We start from the raw sequence: 24,310 nt of genomic DNA, 5'->3' as shown, positions 1-24,310 counted from the left end.
GGAAAGAATGATCTCTTAAAGGCCCAGCCACCGTGGGTCTCGGGCCCGGATTCTCTTTTTATTTTATTTTACTTTTTTTGAATTTTAATTATTTATTTATTTTCTTTTTCATGGCCACACCGGAGGCATATGGAAGTTCCTGGACTAGGGGTCAGACCTCCACAGCCACGGCAACACTGGATCCCAGCCACATCTGTGACCTGTCCTGCAGCTTGCAGCAACATGGGATCCTTAACTCACTGATGGAGGCTAGGGATACTAGTTGGGTTCTTAACCCACTAAGCCACAACGGGAACTCCATCCCTTTTAAATAAAAACAATTCATTTCTGCCTAAAATAAGGTCCTTTTGAGGGGATGCATTTCTGGGCCCAGGCTTTTTGATTACTGGTTACTAAATACCTCCCTAAAACCTACAGACAGCTTTATTTATTTATTAAAGTATAGCTGATTTACAATGCTGTGCCAAGTTCTGCTGTACTAGACAGATTGAATATCTTGCACAGTGAAAGAGAAATGCAGGGACCAACAATGAGGGTGACTAGGGACCAGCGAAGGGACAAAGATCTGGGGTGGGGACTGCTGGGACAGGTGAAATGGGAGAAAATAAGCTTCCAGCCCGCCCCAGTAGCTCGCATCCGTTTCCTTCTCTAACCCCTACCTCACTGCCCTGTGCAGGAGCTCGCCACTAAAGCCATCAGTGCAGTTTCTGCCCTGGGCTTATGTGTGGAGAGGATGCTGGCTCAACACAATCTAAATAAAACCCTGGTTTGTCCAGATTCCTCTTCTGAGGAAAAGGAGGAAAGGGCTGGGAGGCTTTTACCAAGCCTCGGTTCCAAGGTTGGAGCACTGGTGAGGCCCCTCAGCCTTGAGGAACCCACAAGGTCGGCACTGCACTTCCGCCAGCCTTCAGCAGGGGCCAGGGTGAGCAGTGATGTCACCCCAGGAGGACTGTCACCGATAAGCCTCCCTGGTTTAATGGCTCATCAAAAGGCTTAGGAGTCAAACTGTTTTGCACAACATTTGGCTGACCTTGTTTTTTCGGATAGATGTCCTGTAAATCTTGCAAGGGCATCAGGGCTGGAAAAGCCTTCCCGTGGTCACCCCACCAGTCTCCTTGCTGTCCATTCCAAGGAAAGCAGGTGGCATGCCTGGGGTCTTCTGTTGCTTTCCTCGGAAGGGTCACCAAATCCTATTGGCACTGTAAACTAGTGACTGCATGCCCAGGCCCAAAGGCCCACTCTCTGAGCTTTCCACCCCTCTCACCCCCCTCACCAGCTGTTTGATTTGAGGATGCATTATTTCGTTTCTCTGTGTCTCTGTTTCCCCATCTCTAAAATCAAGATAATTAATAGTGTCTCCCTCCAACAGCTGTTGTGCGCATCTGAACAGCAGAGGGCACTTAGAATAGTGCTTGGCACATAGTAAGTGCTCTATAAATGTCGGCCTTTGTTATACCCAATTAGGTCTCCGTAATACCCGTGTTGGGAAACATGAACACTCTTGTTGATTTTCAATTCAGTTTAATTCGAAGAGTACTTGTTAAGCTAAAGCACTGTGTGATGCTCCTTCCTAAAGGCTGTGGCAATAGCATGACAAGCAGGACACAGTATATGCACTGGAGTGTACAGCCTAGCAAGGCAGAAGTAATTAAGTGCAAAACGTAAGTGCAAACAGGTGTCAGTGGAAAAATAGACAAATTTTAACTAGAGGAAAAAAGGTGGTCTAGACAGGCTCCATGGGGGCATGAGTATTTAAGACTTAAAAGTATGAATGTTAGTAGAAAAGCAAAATAGAGCATTCTGGAATAAAGGAACAGTTTGAGGAAAGTCACAGAAGAGAGAAAAAAAAACTCATGGAGAATTTTTGAAACTAAGAAGAGTGAAGTCAGTCTTATGAAAGGACATTAGAGGAGATGATGCTGGGCAAACGAAAGGGTCAGACTGGTGAGGATTTAAATTTTAGTTCAGTTGTTAAACAAAGGTTTGCTATTCAAGTGTTGGTGGGATTTTGGGGGTGGGGAGCAGTGAAATTATGGACCTGCAATTGAGGAACATCAATTCTGGTGACAGTGGGAAACAGACACTGGAGAAGCAAAAGATGGGACACCCAGAGGCCAATTCAGAGACTGCCATTCAGTCAGTCCATATTTTTGGAGTATCGGCTAGATACACACATGGCAAAGAGTGCAGGTAAGAGACGAAGAAAATCTGAAATAAGGCAGGAGAAAAATGTGGAAGAAGAGGAGTGGGCAAGGAAAAGACAGTCCTATAGAGATTTATTCAGAGATGGAGACTGAAAGAAAACCAAGAATGTGGGATGGGAGTTCCCTAGTGGCTCAGCCAGTTAAGGTCCAGCATGGTCACTGCTACGGTGAGGGTTTAGTGTCTGGCCCTGGAACTTCCCCATGCCCTGGGTGCAACTAAAAAAGAAGAATGACTCAGAAGTCAAGGAAGGAATGACTGACTACTGCAAGCCAGGCACTGGGCTAAGTGCTTCACACACAAAATTCACACCTGACCCTCCCAAACACCCTGAGAAATCAGTATCAAAAGCTCCACTTTAGGATGAGGATTGATTTTAGAAGGTGCTTGCCCAAGTTCACACAGCTCTCAAGTGGAAGAGGAGCACAAATTTAAACCAGGCTTTCCCTGCTTTAAAACTCATGTTTTTTGGGAGTTCCCATCGTGGCGCAGTGGTTAACGAATCCAACTAGGAACCATGAGGTTGCGGGTTCGGTCCCTGCCCTTGCTCAGTGGGTCAACGATACGGCGTTGCTGTGAGCTGTGGTGTCGGTTGCAGATGCGGCTCGGATCCCGCATTGCTGTGGCTCTGGCATAGGCTCGTGGCTACAGCTCCGATTAGACCCCTAACCTGGGAACCTCCATATGCCACGGGAGCGGCCCAAGAAATAGCAAAAAGACAAAAAAACAACAAAAACAAAAAAACAAAACCTCATTTTTTTTTCAATTACACCATATTTCAGAAAGACAAATGATGCCAGATGCTATCATGAAGTCAGGCAGGAGGAAGACTGAGATAATCCCATTAGATTTTGTAACTGGGTCGTGGATGACCTCTGAGGGAGCAGCTGTGGCAAGTGCAAGAGACGAAACGCCATTGCCCCAGGTGAGACAGCATGGAGGGAAGGATAAACAGAGGTTGCAAGATGTGACCGCACTTTCCAGAAATTAGGCAGCCATCCCTATTCATTCTTAGATAGTTACTGAGCATCTCCTGTGTGTTAAATGCTCTTCTAGGATCTGCAGTTAGATTGTGAAAAATACTGTGTGTGTGTGCACGTGCACATGCCTGTTTTATTGTTGGCAGATGTTATGGTTCAGAGGAAAAAAATGTGACTGTATGATTATGCCATTTAAAATGGAATTCTGCCTGTATCTGCTAAGAAAATTGAGGCTTGGTGGTATACCTGATAATCTAGCAAATCAATCAAAAAGTATTTAATATGCCCAGACTCTAAGCACACCATCATACTGAGTACCGTGAAGAGTTTCTGTTAAACTATTCATTTATTCCTCAAAAAACCTTTTTTTTTTTTTTTTTTGGTCTTTTTTGTCCTTTCTAGGGCTACACCTTCGGCATATGGAGGTTCCCAGGCTAGGGGTCGAATCGGAGCTGTAGCCGCCAGCCTACATCACAGCCACAGCAACTCGGGATCCAAGCCGCATCTGCGACCTACACCACAGCTCATGGCAACGCCAGATCCTTAACCCACTGAGCAAGGCCAGGGATTGAACCCACAACCTCAGGGTTCCTATTCGGATTCATTAACCACTGAGCCACTGACAGGAACTCCTCAAAAGACTTTTTAAAGGTTTACCAAAGGTGCCCTTGGCCTCAGTTGCTTCAGATACCTCAATGGAGGGGAGGGAGAGCAGAAAACCAATCCAAGAACTACAATTTGGTAAGAAAATCCACTTCAACAGAAGTATGTACCAAATGTACTGTGAGCCCGGAGGAGAGAGAACTGGATCCAGAAAGAACTTCACAGAGGAAGTTCTTTCTTTCCACCTATTCAAGGTGGAAGGTTAGCAGAGGAGTTCTCCAGGTAGGACAAGGAGGGGATGCTTCAAAGCAGAAGGACCACCTGTGCAAAGGTGTAAAAGAGAGTAGGGTATATTCTTGGCATCAAAAAGAACATAATAGAAAAACATAATCCTAAAAAAGAGCATAACGTTCCCTGAGGTGAGGGATGAGAACAAGCGATTACATCCACTATAAATCTTCCTTCATTGCCCCATTTAAACACAGATGAACTGAGCGTGCTGTGTTCTAAATGCTGGAAAACAAGGGGTGCACAGAACCAAGTCTGTACCCTGCAAGAGTATACATCCTGGTGATGACGAAATCCCAGAATGACAAACACAGAGTCTGAAGATCTGACCCAACCATCATTTTATCTCCACTGTTCATTCTGTTTTAGAGATTACAGAAGGAGGCACAGGGAGGTGACAGATGTTTACTGAAGTCGCATATCAAAAAGGCAAGGTTTCACAGATGATAAAGGACTTCACATGCAAATACCAAGACTCAAAGACTTGGAGGCTGAACTCCAAGAAAAGGGCTGCAGAGCTCTAGGAAAATGATTGCTTTGAAGTGCTAAAGCAACCACCTAAGGCCTAACTTAACCACCTCCTTTAAGTCAGAAAAGTAGCCCCCTTTTACAGATAAACAAACCCAGATCTAGAGCGGTAGCGATGCTGGAGCAATGTGCGCCAAACTGCTTCTAGGGTTGAGCAGAACCATGGTAACTTCTTGCCCTGGGAAACGATGCCGAAACTGTAAAAACTGCGGTTTGTTCCAATGGATACAAGAGCACGTTTGCCAAGCAATACTAGCCTTTATGTACCACTTCAAAGAAAAAAATCTGAATTGTTCTGTTGTGACACTGTAAGGAGTTGAAGATGTAGCTCAGAGGAGGCTTTCCAGCCACGGTTCCTGGAATCCAATTCTGGACCACCATTCCCACTGCACCCCCAAGTCGTTTATCTTTCTGCAAGGAATCCATCTGGAGGCGGTAACTGTAAATAATTCATTCCTGTAAAGTTCTGCATTTACTGTGAGCTCTGGCCTTGAAATGAAAGTCACACTTTCAGATGTTCCCACTTTTCAGGAACAGTCCGTTAGCAGAACCTGGCTGTACCCCGCCCTCAACTGCTCCCTTAGTGGCTACACCAGTACTCTCATCCCCCCACCCCTCTTCTAGGAGCTCAAACATTGGACCACTGGCCTCAGATCACAATTCTCTTCAATTCAGTGACTGTGTGGTATTTTAAATACCCTGAAATTGGAATTTGGGGATTGATTATGCTGGAGGATCTCTGAAATTTCTACCATAGTCTCACAGTCTCTAAACTGGAAAGGTCTACATTGCTTTAAGCAATCCTGGTGTATGAAAACACAGCTTTAATTTTTTTTTTTTTTTTTTTTTTTTGGCCATTTCTTGGGCTGCTCCCACAGCATATGGAGGTCCCCAGGCTAGGGGTCGAATCAAAGCTCTAGCTGCCGGCCTACACCAGAGCCACAGCAACGCGGGATCCGAGCCGCATCTGTGCCCTACACCACAGCTCACACCTTGTTCAGTGGATCCTTAATCCACTGAACAAGGCCAGGGATCGAACCTGCAACCTCATGGTTCCTAGTAGGATTCGTTAACCATTGAGCCACGACGGGAACTCCTGAAAACACAAGCTTTAAAAATGTATGGATTGGAATGATCTTCATATAATACAAATCCCTTGTTTTAAAAAAGGATTCATTGAAATAGATTGTTTATGTGTGGGAACATTTTTACTCAATTAATGGACTTGAATAAGGCACATTTTACCAGGAAACCACCCGCTGAATAACAGATGTCCACAGTAAACATGAAACATCACTGAATGTTGAGTGACCTTGTTTCATCATATTTCCAGGAAAAGAAAGAGCTCCATTTCCATACCCTCAGCCATTCCCTTGACATAAGTTAGTACTTCGGGAAGACGTACTAACTCTGCCTGACAGCTGGAAACATTTATTAGCAATAGACCCTCCTTAGACAATAGAATTATAGGCCTGGAAGAAACATCAGATACTCTGTCCAATTTCTTTAGATATTGGGTCCATTCCTCCTCCACTCTGTCTCACCCAGGGTCACAGGTGAGAAACTGAGGCATGGTAAGAGCAACCTTGGACCAAAGTCATAAGGCTGGAATGGAAATCTATTTCTGTAAATCAAATGTCTTTTGGTCAAATTCTACCATAATTACCGCCAGTGTTATTTTGGAGGTAGTATTTTTGACCTTAAAGAATAATTTAAAAACAAATGGTACTATGGAATCCAAATACTCATTTTGCTTTTGTCCACACACATTCTGTGTGGATCTAATCCCCTCATAAGCCCCCACACAGCAAGAAGTTAATCAAACACAAATACCTCACTAGAACTGATCCCAAAATGTGAACATTCAGATTCGGACAAAAGACCTAATAATGTTTATCTGCTTTGGGAAATGCTTTTTTGTTCTACACGGATAGAATTCCTTTTGTGGGAAATTTCCCTCATGCATATTAAATATTGCCTGACTTCTACACAACTCTGTAACAACACAACTGCTTATTAAAAGTATGTTTGTAAATAATCAAAGTACATGCTCATACCCTTTCATGTCAAAGCAAATATATGATAATGATATGAAATGAAAAATTTGTTTCACCCAGGCATAGATTAGAAATGTTCCAGCGTCCTAAAAATTTTCAGATTCATCTAAAGTTTCTTGCGCTGGGCGCTGTATTTTCTCATAAAGCCTCATAAAAATCCTGAAGTACGTGTCATTTTCCCATTTTAGAGAAGAAACAGAAGCCAAGAAAGATTAAAAACTTTAGGTGTTAAAATGTGATTCAAGCCTAAGTATTCTGAATCCCCAACCAGTGTTTTTCTCCACTCCTCTGTATTATTTTATTTCGACCTTCTATAAGATATATATTTTCAGCCACCAAGCAAGCTGGTTCTCTCTGTCACTTTTTGTGAAGGCTTTTATCTTGTTTGCAATTTGGTAAATAAATTGATATCTGGGATTGCAATTCTGCTAACTGAGACACTCTGTTTTCCTGTCTACTTCAGTCACTTTCTGTTTGTTCCCTATCTAAAACACACCACAAAGTTAATACCAATTCCCTTGGGCCTTCCTATTGAATGCTAAGTATTTTAAGAAGAAACACTATCCCAACTATTTAGCAGAACTCACTTGCTAGAAGTACCTGCAAAAAATACTTTGCACGGCATGTTCAGGACACCTAAGCAGTTTCTTATTTGCAGTGAATGATGTCAGTGAAGCCCTATTTCCTAATCTGTACCTGAGTGTCTCCAACACTTCTTACCTATTAAGAAGTCCACCCAGAGGTCTCAGGTGAGTCAGCAGGGCTCTGCAGGTGTTGGTGCTGGAGGCTCCTGTACGGACTGTCTACACAATGCTCTAAGCCGGGCCTGTGTATGAATGGGGCAGCCTGAGGCTGCACTAAGTCGGTTTGCTTAAAATGAGGCTTGCCACTACCTGCTGAAATGGTAGCATAGTAAACACTAAAGCTCTTAAAAGTATCTTCTCTGTGGTCTTCGGGTTCTAACTTAGCTTCCAAAGGAAGAGCTAACTTGTTTCCAGGGCTTAGTAATAAAGCAATGGTTTAGATCTTGCTAGCCAGAGCAAAGTCTCTGTTCTTGAAGGCTGGCTCACATGATCTCATTCTGTGCAAGTTCACCCTGCATCCTTGGACCTTGGACCCAGGACATCAGGCTCCATCCTCACCATAATAAAACCTCCCCAGCTCAACCAAAGTACAACCAGTCAGCACTCATCAGTCCTACTCGCTTTCAGGCAGGGCCCACTGGAATATTGAAAATTGGGGTTACTGCCCTGCCTTTTCCTCACTCTTCCCTCTCTCCCTCTCTCCACCCCTCCCCACCATTCTTAGAGATTCTCCTCTACTTTTTTAGTGATGAGACACTGTTCATCCAAAAGTAAATGGTGAGTCCGCATTAGTGGAGGTGTTTAAGCAGAGACTGAATGTGTGGGGGATGTTCTCACATTGAGGTCAAGACCAGAGGACCTGGGAGGACACTTCCAGGTAAGAGGGTGATAGAATTCCATAGGTTCCTAGCTTCTGTAGCAAATCTACGAATACTCTTGCTCTATTTGTCCTTGTATGACTTTTTTTTTCTTTCTTTCTTTTTTTTTTTTTTTTTTTTTTTGTCTTTTTGCTATTTCTTGAGCCGCCCCCACGGCATATGGAGGTTCCCAGGCTAGGGGTCGAATCGGAGCTGTAGCCCCCGGCCTACGCCAGAGCCACAGCAGCGTGGGATCGGAGCCGCGTCTGCAACCTACACTGCAGCTCACGGCAACGCCGGATCGTTAACCCACTGAGCAAGGGCAGGGACCAAATCCGCAACCTCATGGTTCCTAGTCGGATTCGTTAACCACTGTGCCACGACGGGACCTCCTGACTTTTCTTTTTCTAAGCATGTCCTCCATATTCATTTTTTTTTGTTGTTGTTGTTGCTATTTCTTGGGCCGCTCCCGGATTCGTTAACCACTGCGCCACGATGGGAACTCCCTCCATATTCATTTAAATCAATCCTTACTTGTGTAAAAAAACCGCACTTTACCCACACTGCTTTGCAACACATCCTTTTCCACCCTGTATCATAATTTCTTTTCTTTTCTTTCTTTTTTTTTTTTTTTTGCTTTTTAGGGCCGAACCCGTGGCATATGGAAGTTCCCAGGCTAGAGGTCAAATCGGAGCTACAGCTGCCAGCCTGTGCCACAGCCATAGCAATGCGGGATCTGAGCCACATCTGCGACTACAGCTCATGGCAACGCTGGATCCCCAATCCTCTGGGCGAGGCCAGGGATCGGACCCGCATCCTCATGGATACAAGTCGGATTTGGTTCTACTATGCCACGACGGGAACTCCCCCTCGTATCATAATTATTGATGTTCATTTTCCCCTCAGGTTGTAATGCCATCAAGGCAAGATCTAGTCCCATTCATCCTTGCCATCCTGTCATAGTGCTCAATGCCCCAGATGGTGTATCTGCTCAGTAAATGCCTGTGAATGAAGAAATGGTGTGTGGGGGTGGGGAAGGTATCCAGCGAGAAGCTGGGAGGTCGGCAGAGGCACCCATTGCCGTCAGTTTCCCAGGCTCACACTCTCTGGAGGTGGCCTGCCCTTCTGGAGAGACAGAGGCTGGCGAACACAGTCTATTCCACCCTGCAGCATCCCTCGGGACAGCTTGGCCAAGGTCATACTTTCCCTGAGATCATCACATCACACTCAGCCCGCATCACATAGGTCTCAGGAGGAGTAACCTGGGACTAGAACACTCTTTGCTCAGAACATCCATTCCTGATTAACTAAAAGCTCAGGTTTCTTAGGTAAGGATGTTTGGACTGTGGACCTCTGGGGAGCAATTAAAGGCAGGAACAAGAAGGCATTTGGAAACAGCTGCTTACCTATCAACTCTTAAGAAAACACCTGAACTGGAGTTGAGTCAACTCTCTCAGCTACTGGGGAGGGCCTCAGTTTAACATTCCTGCGAGAAAGGATTTCATCCAACTCCTTCCAAAGATCCCAAGAGAGGCCAAGCTCTGGCCTACCTGAGTTCCAGGGCTGCCCTGCCCTCCAAAAAATAACCATCCCCTTCCATTGTTTTGTCGACTGAAAAAATACAACCTACAAGTTGAGAGTTAAGTTTTATCGGGTGAAATTAGGACTTAAGCCCAGGAAACAGAGAAACCAGAAAACCTAGGATACATGAGTTTTTGCAACAATGCAAGGTAGTAGGAACAAAAGATTTACAGAGAACCAGATTCACAGAAGATTTACAGAAAACCATTTCTATGGGGAAGACCTGAGGTCTGAGCTTCCTGAGTCCCCTCGGGGCTCACTGGCCCACCTTTGGGAGTGGCTGTTCTCACAAGTGACCATGACATCTTTTGTTTTGCCCACTAACTACAGCCCAGGAGGCAGTATTTCAGAGTTATCTTCAGAAAGCTCTGAAATACTGCCCTAAAGAAGAAAGGGGAATATCAAGATATGTCAGAAAGGTGAAGGGGGAGGTTCCAGCAGCCACGCACGCATTTTACAGAAGTTTGCTGCTGGTCTCGTGAAGGTTACTACTAGTCACAAACATTAGTTATCATTGACAGATTTTAGTATTTTTCTAGATATGAGGAGGTGCAAGAATTGGGCTCATAAAATCTTCTCCTGAAAACATCTAACTATCTGAAGGCCTGTTCTTCCAGTTTACCCAGAGGGCCAAGCGCCTCACTCCTGGTCTCCACCTTGAGCTCCATGCAGGGGGCGCTGCTGGTGGGCAGCTACAGTGCTGGCTCATGTTTTACTCCATGGAGAGGCTGATGGCAAGTGTCAAACTCCAGTTCACAGTTTCCTGTCCAAAGGATGGCTGCCAATCTTGATTATAAAGCCAACATTAAGTCACACCTTAATTCCCTTTAAAGGACTATTAATTCCATTGGAGTTTCAAAACGGAAAAAATACCTTAGAGGAAGCCACCCCCCACGTTTTATAGATAAGGAACTGGCTCAAGAAGTGCCTCTCTGTTGGCTGCCTTTGTAAGCTGCTTGCTGTGGTACCAAGACGAAGTTAATCTGTTAATGATGGAGGAGCTGAGTCCAGAATCACAGGACCACATACTTTGTAAAAAATAAACTTTAAGAATGGTTTTCGATTTACAGAAGTTACCACATACTTCTAAATGCTAAACTACTTCATCCTTCCTGTTACTGTTTTACTAACAGTGCCCTCTGCAGCACATCCTCAAAATAACGTACTTTCCATTTTATTGACACTAAATACCTTATATGGGTAAGTGTTTGGCTCAGGATCCCGGAACAATGTGCTTGTTTTCTGAGAAGAAATGTTACAAAGAGCAACTTACATACCCAGGTTCTAGACTGAAGGTGTGAAGGGCATATTATTTAAATTAGACTGATCCAAACACAATCTTCGTAAGATGAGCTACCACTTACTGCACACTTACTATGAATCAGGCACGCTCTCAATTTATCTTATTTATTTTTTTTTAATTTTTTTTTTTTGTCTTTTGTCTTTTTTTTTTTTTTTGGTTGTTGTTGTTGCTATTTCTTGGGCCGCTCCTGCGGCATATGGAGGTTCCCAGGCTAGGGGTCCAATCGGAGCTGCAGCCACCGGCCTACGCCAGAGCCACAGCAACGCAGGATCCGAGCCGCGTCTGTGACCTACACCACAGCTCACGGCAACGCCGGATCGTTAACCCACTAAGCAAGGGCAGGGACCGAACCCGCAACCTCATGGTTCCTAGTCGGATTCGTTAACCACTGCGCCACGATGGGAACTCCTCAATTTATCTTCAAATCACCCGCCCCAATGAGTCAGGCATTATCTCCATTTTCAAATGTTAAAAACGAGGCGTGGGAAGGTCATCCAAAGACACACGACCAATCAGCAGCTGGGCTGGGTTCAAACTGCACAATGTGATGCCCGATTTTGCTCTTCCATGGTTAGCTTGGTCTCCCCTCCAGCGTGGAATGATCTTGGTCTTCAATGTCAGCATTGAAGTTGATATCTGATTTGATAACTCCCTCATACACCTATGGTAAACAGCTGCAACAGTGTACAATTCTGCATTTTCAATATGCATCACATGACCTGTTTGATAATCAGTGTCGATACTGGTACGTGTAGATAGGAATTCGCAAAGCTGGCAGACATAGCTGCATATCCTTGACATTCATAACATGCGTTCCAGTTACATTAAGCTTATAATACTCCTTTATTTCCTCATGCATGGCTGTCAATATGACTAAGCAATTAAGTGCATGGGTTCTGGAATTAGAATGACTGGGTTCAAAGTCTGGGTTGCCATTTATTAACAGGTTAAGTAATGTTCAATGCCTCAGTTAACCCGCATGAAAAATCAGACTTAACCACAGTGTCTATATTATGGGCTTGTTGTAACAGATAAACCAAATTATACACATAAAGCTCTTGCACAGTCCCTCGCACACAGTAATTGGAAAGAAAAGTCCATGGGTGTGACGCCGGAAAATTGATACCGGAATCCAGGTTCTCGTTCACGGCAGCTGAAGAAGGAACTCCACGAACACATAGGCAGCAAGCAAGCAAAGTCTTTATTAAAGGAAAGCAGATAGCTCCCAGGGTTGTGGGAAGGGGGAGAAGGGCCCCCTTTCTCTATTGTCCTATAGGGATTTTTATCTCTTAAAGATGGGGGCAGCACCAACATAGGGTCCAGAAAGATGTGGTTTTCTCCTATGGGCCTTGATCAATTACCTATGTCAATCCTTGTACAATAGGGTATTAGGGGTGGAAATGTCCCATAAGTCTCATAGTTTCTTTGTTCTTTTCTTCCTATAAATTGAGTCACAGGAGATTAGGGATTCATGTCCCTCTGGGTGTAGGTAACCCCCTATAGTAAACAAGGCCTGTGGGGATGTTACTCCCTGGAGCCCTTAAGCCACAAATGTTAATCAGTGGCCACATCAAAGAATGCATGGAAGCCCATGCTCCTACACTGACTACCTGAGTTAGTATTCTGCATCAGACATATACATATTATTTTTACATCTGCCATCATGGGTATAAGCACTGATATTCATCACTAATGTAATAAGGTACACGAACAGCAAGGGATGTCTGTTTGCACAGACACATCGTACACACACCAGGGATCACTATAAACATCCACTCCAGAGTTCCCATCGTGGTGCAGTGGAAAGGAATCCAACTAGCTACCATGAGGTTGCAGGTTCGATCCCTGCCCTCATTCAGGGGGTTAAGGATCTGGCGTTGCCATGAGCTGTGGTGTAGGTCACAGACGTGGCTTGGATTCTGCATTGCTGTGGCTGTGTCGAAGGCTGGCAGCTGTAGCTCCAATTTGACCCCCAGCCTGGGAACCTCCATATGCCACAAGTGCAGCTCCCCCCAAAAAAAAGCAAAAAAAAAAAAAAAAAAAATCCACTGTACACAGGTTCATGCTTGAAATCCATCCATCATTTCATCAGCTCCCCACTCACAGAAAAGACACAGATAAAGATGGAGGTCAACTTAATAGCCTAAAATACAGGTTTGTTTATTTTAAGGGCTGTGAAGAAGGGGGGAGATAGAAAATGGTAACAATATACAATCATGATCATTATCATTATTATTATCACTAGTCTGAATAGAACTCTCAGCTTCCAGCATCTCAGATTTCTGCACTTGCCTTTTCTAAGGGAACTAGAGAATGCTTGATTGCTTCCTTACAATGAGAACAGTTTTGCCTGTTCAATTATCATCTCCATCACACTCCACAGAAGTTAAAAGATGGCATTTGGGTCTTCTATTCAAGCGGGTGATCTTTCTATCCCTTTCATTACAGGAGAAGCAACTGGTAATGCAATGTACTGTAACTAATGCCTTGGAAATGCCCCAAGCACTACAGTCTTAATCCACTTTGAAGACTAACTGTATTCAGAATTCAAGGCTTTATATTAAGCTATATATTACAGTAAAATCAGCTGCAGGGGAAAATCCTCTTTGAACCAGAGTGAAACCATTATTATTTATTTCTAGAATTTATAAGAGGCTGGTGCCAGAGGAAAAAAAAAAAAAACCCAAACAAGCCTCAACAATAAGATATCAATATAACCCTGGGCTCGGTGATAGCAGTGGCAGCCAGGGGGGTTTTGCACATTCTATGTCTGTGTGCATGAACGCTGGAACTCTCCTGGGCACCACGTCACCAACAAGCAACAGGGACTCTTAATAGGAACACTAAAAACAAGCCTCAGAGTCCAATGTTTTACCAAAGGAGCAAAATGGCAAAGGTTAGTGATTAAACAGTAACTAACAAGGAAAGGAATCTCATTTATCATGCAAGTTCTAAGCTCCTCAGAGAGGTATTAGCAGGGGCGGAATCCCAGGTTCCTCCTCTGATCCCTTCTCAGGAGTCTCCTGGAACATTCAATTCATTCCTGAATTTCAAAAGACAAAAATGAGATGTGCCAATGGTCCCTGAGTTCTTGTGGTAATTCTTCCATGTCCCTGCGTCCCATAATGACACTTCCTGATGTTTCTAGATTAGTCTGCATTCAAGACATGTTCCTAAGACACAGTCACCGACGCAAGGAGGAAAAGGCAGGAAAGATCAGGGCAGGGTGCCCCATTGCTCTCATTTTAGCAATGTATGCTTTGCTGCATTTCTCAAAGGAAAAAAGGGAATGAAAGGGAGGAGATAATGAATAAAGAAGGAAGTGTAATTTCTCTCCACTGCTGGTTTGGAGGGCGGGAAAACACAGGTGCCCCATCTTCGATTAAGGGTGAGAGCCCAGGATGGGGTGAACTCAGGGCAGACTGCTATCATCAGTGCTCCTTTCCAGGCAGGTAACACTCAACTCAGGATGGATTCTGCCTAAAAACAGTACTTAGAAGGTAAGAAAGAGAGTGGGTGCAGATCTTTGAGTTTCTTAGTTTAAAAAATGAAGTCAAAAGTTCCTGTTGTGGCTCAGTGGGTTAAGAACCCGACACGGTGACCTTGAGGATACGGGTTCAATCCCTGGCCTCAATCAGTGGGTTAAGGATCCAGCATTGCCACAAGCTACAAAGCAGGTCACAGATACAGTTCAGATCCAGTGTTGCTGTGGCTCTGGCATAGGCTGGCAGCTGTAGCTCCGATTTGACCCCTAGCCTGGGAACTTCTATACACTGTAGGTACAGCCAAAAAAAAAAAAAAAAAAAAAAAAAAAAATGAAGTCGGACAAAGTTATGGAGAAAATACCCTCAGGGAGTGGGGCTTTATCTAATAGCACCAAGCTTTTGGCAAGCAACATGGAAAAATATGATTAGAGCTATAAGCTAGTTACCCCCCCCTTTAAGTTTTTGTCTTTTTAGGGCCACACCCAAAGCATATTGAGATTCCCAGGCTAGGGATCAAATCAGAGATCCACCTGCTGGCCTACACCACACCCACAGCAATGCCAGACCCTTAACCCACTGAGTGAGGCCAGGGATGGAACTTGCTTCCTCATGGATACTAGTCAGATTCGTTTCTTATGAGCCACAAAGGGAACTCCTAGTTAAACCTTTTGACCTTACAATCCTGCGCCTAGGAGTTTTATAACTTGGAGGAATAGGGTTTGGGAGTTAGAGAGACCTAAGTATAAATCCTGTCTCTGTAGTCGCTGCCTCCATGACTTAGTCAAGCTACTTACTTTTCTAGGTTTCAGTTTCTTTACTGCACAAAAGGAGAAAAATAATACACACTTCCTGGGTGGTGAAATTAGTGATCAACTATAAGTGCCTGACACACAATAGGCACTCAACAAATAGCTTTAGGTTTTGTTTCTTTCTTTTTTTTTTTTTCCAACAGTAATAATAACGACTTCTTAACGTAAGAGAGAATTTTTATTTAACAGTGAAAAGTTGCCGACAACCAAAATACTAAAAAAAAAGAGTGATTAAGGAAATCATGGCATTTTCCCTCAAAGGAGAAATGCAGCTATTTAAAAAAAATAAACATACATCTACTACATATTTAATCACTTATGGTTATTTGTAGAGATTCGTATACATTTCCTAGAAGTGGAATGATATTACACAAACGCTAAAATTACAACATTGTGTGTGTGTATGTGATTTCCTATGTTGTACTAAGTGGTATCCATATAGATTTCATTTGCTCATAATGATTTTTTTAAAGATAAAATGTTTTTAATCTAAAAAATGTCAAAATTAAATTTATTCCTTAATTTAAAATGAAGAAAATTAGGGATGTGAAGATGGACCCAAGGCAGTTCCCAATCTTTGGGGAAATACAACTTAAGCTAATGACACCAAGCCCACATGTGCCACATCAAGACTAAGTAGTAGCAGTACATCAGTTTTAGAGCTGATATGATTCTAGAGATCTACCCATTGGAGTCCTAAAAAGAAACCATCATCTGCCTTTTTTATTTCACAATTAGATGCCTGTTGCAGACTTTTCTTTTTTTTTTTCTTTTTGCCATTTCTAGGGCTGCTCCCGCAGCATATGGAGGCTCCCAGTCTAATCGGAGCTGTAGCCGCAGGCCTACACCAGAGCCACAGCAACTCGGGATCAGAGCCGCGTCTGCAACCTACACCACAGCTCATGGCAACGCCAGATCCTTAACCCACTGAGCAAGGCCAGGGATTGAACCCGCAACCTCATGCTTCCTAGTCGGATTCGTTAACCACTGAGCCACAACGGGAACTCTGCAGACGTTTGTTATACCTGTTTTGTTCTAGGTACCATGCTAAGCGATAAATCTGTAAGTATCCTGCCTTTGATAAGCACATAGCCTACTAAAGACAGGAAATTATTCAAATATTTAAATAGAAGGCAGTGGAAAAGTGCCATAAGAGGTGGACAATGTGCACGTTAGGGGTCACACCTATTATCTCAGTAAGGCACAGGTAGGCATGAAGATGGAGATGTATTTCACAGATTTTTAAAAAAATCAAACTCTGCCTAGAAGCCACTGAGCAACTAAGCAGCAGAGCAGAGGAACTGGAACTTTTGTCATGGAATGATACATTCTCTGCTCTCCTCACTCCTCACAGCCTCTTCCTGCCGAAAGTGATCTGGGAGTTCTCTTTGCCAGAGTCTTCTGTCTAGGTCTTCCCTGTCCTTCCTCAAACCCCGAGAAAGCATGTGATGGTCCAGCTCTCAAGAAGAGGATATGGGGGTTCCCGTCATGGCTCAGTGGAAACGAATCTGATTAGCATCCATGGCCTCACTCAGTGGGTTAAGGATCTGGCATTGCCATGAGCTGTGCTGTAAGTCACAGATGCGGCTTGGGATCTGGTGTTGCTGTGGCTGTGCTGTAGGCCAGCAGATATGGCTGCCAATTATTAGAGAAATGCAAATTAAAGTACAGTGAGGTACCACCTCACACCAGTCAGAATGGCCGTCATCAAAAGGTCTACTAACAATACATGTCGGAGAGGGTGCGGAGAAAAGGGAACTCTCCTACTCTGTTGGTGGGAATGTAAATTGCTGCAGCCGCTATGGAAAACAGTACGGAAGAGTCCTTAAAAATTAAAAATCGAGTTGCCATTTGATCCAGCAATCCCACTCCTGGGCATCTACCTGGAAGAGACAAAAACTCTAATTGAAAAGATACATGCACCCCACTGTTCACTGCAACACTATTTACAATAGCCAAGATGTGGAAACAACCTAAGTGTCCATTGATAGATGAATGGATAAGGAAGATATGGTGCACATATATAATGGACTAGTACACGGCCATAAAAACGAATGAAATATGCCATTTGCAGCAACATGGATAGAATCTAGAGATTATCATACTAAGTGAAGTAAGCCAAACTGAGAAAGACAAATATTATATGATATCCCTCATGTGTGGAATCTTTAAGAAAAAAAAGATACAAATGAACTTATTTACAAAACAAAAATAGACCCACAGACATAGAAAATGAATTATGCTTACCAAAGGCAGGGAGGGATAGATTAGGAGGTTGGGATTAACATATACACATATTATATATGAAATAGAAAACCAACAAGGACTTAATATTTTGTAATAACCTATAAGGGAAAGGAATCCGAAAAAGAATCTATCTATCTATCTATCTAGATAGATAGATATATCTGAATCACTTTGCTGTACACCTGAAATTAACACAACATTGTAAATCAACTATACTTTGGTTTAAAAAAAAGAAGAGATGGCTATGCTGCTTTTTAGGGATGTGGGGTACAGCTGTCACTGTCCATTAGATCAGCAGCACAGGGGTCCCTGGATCGGTAGAACACTGGGCACTCAAGAGGCTTGAGTCCCTGATGGCCTTAGAGTCGCATATAGAGCATCTCAGGGACATCCAGGCACAGCTGATTTTGCTCTAGAACATTTGTTTCTGCTCTGTCTCAGTAGGAGGTGGGAGCAAAGATACCTTCTCTCAGACCTTTATCTTCCTTCTTATACCCCATCCTGATACCCTCACTCCCCTTTGCCCCCTCCATTTCTTTCTTTTCTTCTTTTCTTGGAAAGATTTCTCCCCTTCCCCTTTTTCCGGTTTCCTCTGCTGCTTCTATAAACTCCTTTTCTCCTTGTCCTCAAAGCTTCCTAAGGGTCTGGTCCCTGTCCTCATATCATAGCTCGCTCACCTCAGCCTGCCAGCTGGCCTCCCTGAGCTTACTAGAATCAGAGATGTCTGGTGTGGGGTGAATACGAGAACCCATTTATAAAATCTCATCCCATGACTCAATAATTCTAACTCCACTGCAGTTCAGAACTAATTGAAACTCAGTGAGGGTAAGTCAGGCACCTGTTATTGACCTCTAAGGACAGTGAAGAAAGCACCAGCTTTGGAGAAGGAAGACTGTCAGTGTTGGTGTGAGTATTGCTGTTGTTGTTTAATTTAAATGCTTTTATTTAAAAAAATTTTTTTACATTCTTTTTTTGTTTCATACTATCTTCCATCATGTTCTAACCCAAGAGATTGGACATAGTTCCCTGTGCTGTACAGTAGGACCCCATTGCTGATCCATTCCAAATGTAACAGTTTGCATGGACCAACCCCAAATTCCATCCCACTCCCTCCTCCTTCCCTCTTGCAATCACAAAGTTTTGTTGTTGTTAATGTGTTCCCTGTGAACCATATTCTCAGGAATCTGAGTCACCAACTTCGAAGGCAGAAATAAAGCCCACTTCTCACAAGTGGATGTTTACAGGAAGTGCAGTTAGCTGCAGGCAAAGGTCCTTGAGTTTCAAGCCTTGTATGTCTGCCAGCAGGTAATGAGGCTGCGTAACTCAGCACCAAGAGCCTGGGCAACGGGCGTGTTCTAAAAGCCAAAGACAAATAAACATTTGTCAATAGTGTTTCCTTCTCAGAAACTCCTGTCTGGATGTCAGGGCAAGAAAGGGCAGACAAAAAAGATAAGAAGAGAAGTGAGAAATAGAGACGTTCACCAGTGTCAAGGGAACGAGATGGGAAGCTTCAGAGATCAGATGAGACCCTGAGGTCCAGCTACCAAAGTAAAAACTCAATGTCTGTAGAGCCCTTTATAAACGAAACACTTCTACACAAATAAGTGATATGGTTTTTACAACACCCCAACAAAGGAGATAGAATAGGTGTAATGTTACTTTACCAATGAGACAGCAGGATCAGAGAAATGATAGGACTTGCCTGAGTCCCATAGAAAGAGGCAGAGGCAGGATTTCCAGCCAGGTGTGTCCTTTCCAAATTACCGTAATTATGGAAAGTGCTTACCTGGTAGTTAGCTGGTAAGACAATGACATGTTGGGTCTTCTTAATTCCCCTTCAAAGATCTTTTCACTACCTGAAAATGCCTACGTCACCAAATTAGGTAATCAAATTTCTTCTTCTCTGGCTTTTGGTCAAAATGACTCTAATCAGTGCTTTCTCCAGGCAAATACCAGATAAAATTAAAGAGAGGACAAACATTACGGACCAGTGCAGTCCTTATCCTACTACTTCTGGTATCCTGAAACAATGACAATAACAGTAATATCACACTTTATCTGCACATTATAGAAGCAGCATTCCACTCTCCCTTGCAGTGGGCTTTTAACTAAAGAGGACTCTAGTCTTCAGAGGTTTGGCATAGGAAAGCACAAGAATCTAAACTTGAGCGGCTGGATCATCGTTAGTATTAAAAGGCAGAGTTACCTCTGCATGAATTCATGTTCAACTATTTAGAGATAGACCAAATCATTCTAGCAAATTCCCTGTATCTCCCAGTTATTGCACTTAATTATAAATGCTCACTACCCATCAGGGCTCTGGCACGTCGGTAATCCTGCCAAACTTTTCAACATAACCTATGGGCAATACCCATCCAAGAAAGGTTTAGGGTGGGAGAAGTGCACCCCAGAATGCTTTCCTGGTTCCATTCTATGTTTAAGAAAGTAGTGAGTATATTATGTCATCCATTGACATACTCAGCTCATCCAAGTTAATGTGAAAAATAAAATCCGATCCTTTGGTTGGATAGTTATTGACATCTTGATTCTAACACAATAGTTTAACAGAACCCTGCAACTACACCAAATAAGAGAGGCGGCAAAGAAACAGGGACCTGCTGTATAGCACGGGGAACTCAACCCACCCAATATTTTGTGATGATCTCTATGGGAAAAGAATCAGAAAAAGAATGGATGTGTATGTGTATAAATGAATCACTTTGTTGTACAGCAGAAGTTGTCGCAACATTGTAAATCAACTGTACTTCAACAAAACTTGGAAGAATGAGAGAGAGAGATGGCAAGAGGAACCACTAGCTATGCAAACAAACAACTAACTGTAAACACGTAGCAAAGAGGCTAGCAAAATCCCCACTGGGTTTCTACATTGTTGCAATGCCACATAATATTCTCTTCCATGTCACTTAATTTTCTATTCTTAGAGCAGCTGGGAAAAGTTAGGTCCAGAAAGATTGATCAGTTTACAAGTTTACACAATAAAAAAATGATTCCTGGCTTGGAACTCACAATGAGTTCCAAAGTTAAACTACATCACCAAAGGCATTGAGGCCATTTTCCTAAATCTCATTCACAGAGATCTATATTCTCTCATTTGAAATTGTCAAGATTATGATCCTAAGGCCTAGAACCTTCACCTTACTCTAGGAAAACAAACTTGTCCTGGATACAGACATATATAATAAAGTATTGTCAAATCATGGAGGAAAAAGGAAAACAACCTTGTAACCTTGGATTCGGGACCATGTGGAACCACCATGGGGCAAAAAAACCCTTTGTCTGCTGTCTATTGAAAAACCTTCAAAAGACAAAAAAAAAAAAAGAGTCCCCATCATAGCTTAGTGGTAAACGAACCTGACTAGTATCCACGATGATGCAGGATCCCTGGCCTTGCTCAGTGAGTTAAGGATCCAGTGTTGCCATGAGCTGTGGTATAGGTCACAGAAGCGACTCGGATCTGGCATTTCTGTGGCTGTGGAGTAGGCCAGCTCCAATTTGACCCCTGGCTTGAGAACCTCCATATACCGAGAGTGCAACCCTAAAAAAACAAAAGATAAAGAGAGAGAGAAAGAGAAAGAAAGAGAGAAAGAAAGAAAGAAAGAAAGAAAGAAAGAACGAAAGAACGAACGAACTAGACGGTGAGGTCCTTGATAGCAGAGGCTTTGCTTTAATGAAGGTTAGATTTGCAGAGTCTAACTCAGGACTTTGTACATGAATGGATTCAATAGGTATCTTTTGAATCAATGAATGGACCAATACATTTACTTTTGGGAGGTGAGAAAGATGAGTGTCTGTCTACTAACTGCTTACAGCCGTGGCATTCAGTCCCTCTGACTTGATCCTACTTGCTTTGAAAAGATCATTTTACTAGGCTGTTAAAAACTGCAGGCTCTAAGTAGACAGGAATGGCAAGCATTAGTGGTGTGGAAAAAACAAGTTCTTACTGCCTCCTGGCGGTCAGGATGATTTTAGATTCCAAAGTCCCCTAGCACTCCTAACACAGAATTCAAGCACCCTAGTAGCCAGAATATGCAGGCTGCATTTTACCCAGCCCCTGCTCCAAACAATAGAGTCCTCGGCCTGAAGCCAGAAAGATGCCACTCCAATCCCAAAGTCCTCGAAGGATGCTTCTCATCTCTATACTGAGAGCAGATGAATACGTCAAGGAGCTGAAACTGAACTTTTTTTTTTTAGGGCTGCTAGGGGTCGAAACAGAGCTACAGCTACAGGCCGACACCACAGATCTCAGCAACGCCGGATCCTTAACCCACTGAGTGAGGCCAGGGATTGAACCCGCCTCCTCATGGATACAAGTCAGATTTGTTTCCGCTGTACCACAACAGGAACTCCTGAAACTGAACTTTTAAAGTGAACTGCCTTTCAGTGGTTTGTGGTTTCAAGAGCTCCTAGAAAAAACCATTCAAGGAAAATAGTAATTTCCAGTCTGGAACATTCAGATTCCTACCTATTTGAGATTATCAGGTCAGGTCACCCTTCTGAGCATGAAATACCGTCAGAAGACTTTTCAGACCTTGAATTGCTAGCATTCCATTACTGCATTCCCACTTCACAAAAAGAGAAACTGAGGATCCAAACCAATTACTGGAAAAATAGTAACTATCCTCTCCAGCCTACAGAAGGTTTGCAGTTTTGTTTTGTTTTAAATGTATGGTAAATAAAAACAAACTGCAGGAGAGGGTTCTAAGGAAGTCCCTCATATGCAGGGATTTTTGTGTTTCATCCGCTTGTTGGCTCGCTGGGACTTAGAACAGTATCTGACACTGTGTCGACACTATTCAATACACTGTTGGTAAATGAATGAATGAAGAGCTAAGCCTAAAGAGGCAGACGTGCTTTTTAACGGAAATTATTGCTTATTGGAGAGGATGTCATCTCCTTTTTTTGAGACCTTTTAAAAATAGGTTGAATTCTCATTTATCTTAAAAATTAGAGAATCTGGAGTTCCCGCTTTGGTGAGGGAGGGTAATAATCCAACTGCAGTGGCTCAAGTCGATGCAGAGGCATGGGTTGGCTCCCCGACCCAGTACAGTTGGGTAAAGGATTTGATGTTGCTACAGTGGTGACACATAGGCTGCAGCTGCAACTTGGATTCAATCCCTGGCCTGGGAACTTCCACATGCCATGGTGCAACCATTAAAAAAAAATTATGCATATATATATATATATAATTTATCTCGTCATTTGGTTTCATTTGTTCACTTCACAGATGAAGAAAATGAAGGTCAGAGAGGTTTAACCACTTGTTACAGGTCACAGAGCAATTTCATGGCAGACCCTACAGTGAATCCACTTCTTCACTCCTGATGCTCTCTAAAGGAGCAGCGATGCACGAAGTTTGGGGCTGTGACTTACAGTGAGAAGTACACTGTGATCCAACACACCACACAACACTAAAAAGGGTTTTGTGAAACAACACTCACCTTCTCCATGTAAGGTGCCCTGGTCTAGTGTCTATTGTCTAGTTCATTTTTTATAATATTCTGATCACAACTCACTAAATGAATTACACAACTGGAAAATTTGAAAGCATTCCATCTTGTCTACTATGCCCTCGCAAGTTGAAATCCTCCAGAATCTTCTTCCAAGAAAAAGAACTAGAGTGATGGGCTTCTTGGGACCACTTGCCCCGAAGATCCTAGTTTTATGAGTCAGGACAGGCAGTATTTCCCACTGTTGAGTTTCACTTCACTTCCAAGAATGCAGTCCAAGCAGCCCTCCTCTCCAGCCAGGGTAAGTAACCACAACAGTGTCTTCAGGACACAGACCAGGGCCATGGGCAGCAGCCTTGGCCTTGGCCTTGACTGGCTCTCTAACCCACAAGTTAGCAGGGACGTGCCTCCTTAAGTAAAAGAGCAGGACCTTATCTCTGCTGCCGTCACTCTACCCCAAGCCTTGGAGGAGGGGGGCTGTGGGAGGGGGCAGCAGGAAGAAGAGGGGCAGGGAAGAGGACAGGCAGGACAAGGAGTGGGTCTGAGGTCATCGGCTACATAAGTAGGTGTGAACACATGGAGTGCTGAGCCGCCTTCGGGAGCCAGGCAGCCTGCCGGCCCTCCCCCAACACACACACATAGGTTCACGCAGTTTCTCCTGACCCCCTTTGATCATTTTCTCTCCCATCTCTTCCCGACCTAGACCCCCTCTACCAAATATCCTCCCTCTCTATCTGTTTCAAAGCTAAGGTTGTCAACATGGTGGGGAGATGGCCTCTCAGCTCCTTCCCTTCTGACAGGCTGGAACTTTCTACTCTGACTTCCCACTTTCCCCACTGAGAATCAGCAAGACAGGATTTGGCAGGGGGGTGCTTTGTGGCAGCCAGGGCTGAAAGCCTCCCCATAGCAACCTGGGCACATTCCCACGACTCCCTGACACCAGGAGGAATTTCCAGGGTTGGCAACTCACCCCCTCTCAGAAGCAGCACACAAACCACAGGCTGCCCCCAGCTCTTCCCAGGGTGTCTCAATCTGGCTCCGGAGCTGAGCAGTGAAGGCAGTGAGCCAGGAGGGGAGCCGGACAATGCTCTGAATATTTGTTGGCCCTTTCAGATGTTCTCAGGCTGCTTTTGAGCCTAGCGCTCCAGGTCCTGGGTTCTTCTTGTGAAAGGGGAAGATTAGAATGAACTGGGAGGCAGGAAAGCACTACTCAGCTCTGCCACTAATGTGTTGTGTGATGTTAAGTCAGTTACTAAACCTCTCTGGCTCTCAATTACCTCATTTTATTTTATTGTCTTTTTTTTTTTTAAGGCCACAC

The 24,310-nt window shown here is 43.7% G+C and overlaps 1 protein-coding gene across 2 annotated transcripts in view; it reads right to left on the bottom strand.

Annotated features, from left to right (window-relative positions):
- GRAMD1B (GRAM domain containing 1B) overlaps positions 1–24,310 on the bottom strand; it is a 248,309-nt gene that overhangs the window by 176,765 nt on the left and 47,234 nt on the right. Inside the window, exon 1 of one of the 2 annotated variants that reach the window (XM_021063037.1) lies at positions 7,379–8,214. The exons of the other annotated variant lie outside the window; for it this stretch is intronic. The gene's annotated coding sequence lies outside the window, so the exon portion shown is untranslated. Of the gene's footprint in view, positions 1–7,378; positions 8,215–24,310 lie in introns of those variants that run through there. 2 annotated transcript variants of the gene reach the window in all.

The sequence above is a fragment of the Sus scrofa genome, chromosome 9 (assembly GCF_000003025.6).
Source record: "Sus scrofa isolate TJ Tabasco breed Duroc chromosome 9, Sscrofa11.1, whole genome shotgun sequence".
Lineage (NCBI taxonomy): Eukaryota > Metazoa > Chordata > Mammalia > Artiodactyla > Suidae > Sus > Sus scrofa.
The sequence above is the reverse complement of the archived record's forward strand: the minus strand, read 5'-3'. Positions and strand labels throughout refer to the sequence as shown.